The sequence below is a fragment of the Protomyctophum parallelum genome, assembly GCF_964188405.1.
Source record: "Protomyctophum parallelum genome assembly, chromosome: 2".
Lineage (NCBI taxonomy): Eukaryota > Metazoa > Chordata > Actinopteri > Myctophiformes > Myctophidae > Protomyctophum > Protomyctophum parallelum.
This window is the reverse complement of record NC_139699.1, coordinates 47,356,649-47,359,355: the sequence shown is the minus strand read 5'-3', so window position 1 is coordinate 47,359,355 and position 2,707 is coordinate 47,356,649.

Genomic DNA, 2,707 nt, shown 5'->3' with positions numbered 1-2,707 from the left:
TCCAGATGTGCACCGCAGCCATTGGACAGGCTGAATGGCCACTGGGCAGCCAATCACAACACTGCCTCTTATATCCACCCCAGAGCACATAAGAGTATAGACAGAGTTACGACATTGAGGGGGCAGAAAACAGCCCCGGTCGGGTCACGTGGTTCATTCATGTATAACGCGCGTGAGCCCATGGACTCCAATGCATTCCGGAAACTTCCACTTTGTCCAATGCAGTCTATGCAGAAGAGCCTGAAGGCCCATGAAGTGAACGGAGTTGTCGTAACTCTGTCTTACTCTATAGCTCTGATCCACCCTACCCCAGACCCCAAAACCTACTGGGTAAATAATACCCCCCCCCCCCCCCCCCCCCCCACCCCAAAAAAAGACAAAAAGTTTTTTTGGTGAAGAATGACTAAGCAAAATCGATACAGACATGGAAGTGCCTTAATTCTAGGAACACTGGTGGAAAGTAACTAAGTACATTTACTAGTATTGTAAGGATAATTTTGAGGTATTTTTTTTTTTACTTAACTTATATATATATATATACATTTTGGCTATTTGAAATTAGGCAATGTATAAGGCGATGCATTGTGTGCTTGTAGATTTTTCTAAACATTGACATTTTATACATTTGAAAGTAGCCTAAATGCACTTTTTGTGATTTTTGTTAAACAGTAAAAATCACATTGAGACTAAAGTCTCAACAAATAACAGTTAAACAGAGACAGAGGAATAACAAACAATGAAAACAGACACTCTTGCAGCACAATGTGTGCCCTCTTCTCTTGTGAGCTTGTAGATCTGCTATTCTATTATCTTGTGAGCTTGTAGATCTGCTATTATATTCTCTTCTCTTTTGCGAGCTTGTAGATCTGCTATTCTTAATTCCTGTTTCATTAAACAACCACATTATTGTACAAAAGTAACCATTTCTGTTGAGTGGTGTTAAATTTGACAGCCACACACACACACACACACACACACACACACACACACACACACACACACACACACACACACACACACACACACACACACACACACACACACACACACACACAAATGCAGATGTTTAACAATAATTTAACTCTTGAGTGTAAAATGAAACCAAATGGTACATTTGGTTTTACACTCTCAAAAGTTCCCATTTGAGCCTCGGACCACCATTTGATGACATTTACCCTCTCATAATAATAATAACTAGAAAAAGTGCCCTTCTGGGCACAGGTCTCCACCAGGATAGGAATGTAGGACATTGCAGCTTGCCTTCATCTGGTGGTTGGATAAAAGGGCAACAAAAGTAAATAATATAACATCTAACAGTATATTAATAATGCTTAGTAATGTTATAAAGATGAATGGCATGCATTATACAAATGGCATGTTATGGCCTCTAGGGAGTTGGCATACAAAGTTATCCACAGATCCGTGCAGTTAGAGGTAAAAACACTTTTCGGCCAGTTATAGCGCCACCTTGAGGCCGAGTTGAAATTGTTCAATTTGCGTGAAATTTGGATAAAATCTGAAGGAGTAATAATAGAAAATGTGTTTTACATATGTCGGCCTCCTGGTGGCGCTATAAAGAGCAGATGTGAAATTCCAGGCAAAGGTTTTTCCTTGGCCTCTAGGGAGTTGGCATACAAAGTTATCCACAGATCCGTGCAGTTAGAGGTAAAAACACTTTTCGGCCAGTTATAGCGCCACCTTGAGGCTGAGTTGAAATTGTTCATGTGGCATTTCACGGAAATCACGCGATGTGTTCATGATTTGCAGCATTTAGTTTGAAACTGAGCACTCCTGTGAACTTTGGAAGCCAATCTTAACCAATCAGGATGGAGTCTGAGAAATCTGAAAGACCGGTTTCGTTGAATGGCTCTAGAGAGACTGAGTACCAATTTGCGTGATGTTTAGACAAAATCTGTAGGTGTACTGTGCAAAAACTTGTTTTGCACAAAGCGGCCTCCTGGTGGCGCTATAACAGGCCGTTGTGGAAAGTTTGGGGCATTGTTGGCATCCAGGGAGTGTGTGTGCAAAATTTGGCATCGACCAGGTTAACGGTGGCCGAGATTAGCTGCTCACGGACACACACACGGACGGACGGACACACGGACGGACAGAGTGCAAAACATACTCTCCCCCCATGCCTTCGGCCTGGTGGAGACAATAAACTACAGACAAAATTAATGATTTCCCCTCATTTTACAGCTCAATTTACAATATATAGGCCAAATATAGGCTTTGCTGCCATCTTGTGGTGATAACTGCACATTGCAGTTTAACCACAAAGTTAAAACTATAATCTAATTGTAGCTGAATGTATAGCGCCCCACCATTTGTGGATGGTCTCAACCGCCCATTTATTTTTTCTTCAGGCACAGATGAAAATCATTGGAACACTGTGGAAACTATAAAAAAAACAATAAATACTTTAAGAATCATATCAAACATTTCATAGAAAATCAGTGCATTCAAGTTAATCACTTAGTATGCTACAATTCAACAATAAAATAATGAATTTATAGTTGACCATAATTCAGTGATTCAATATAATTAATGTCAAGAAGATTATAAAGCAAATGCACCATAGACCAAAATTAATTTAATTAAATAAACCAAACAAAATGCAATTAAACCCAAAGTAAATCATGAAAGAAAACCCAAACAAACAAATAAGCAATGTTGGCCTGGGTAGAAAGACACCTTGTACTTCAAC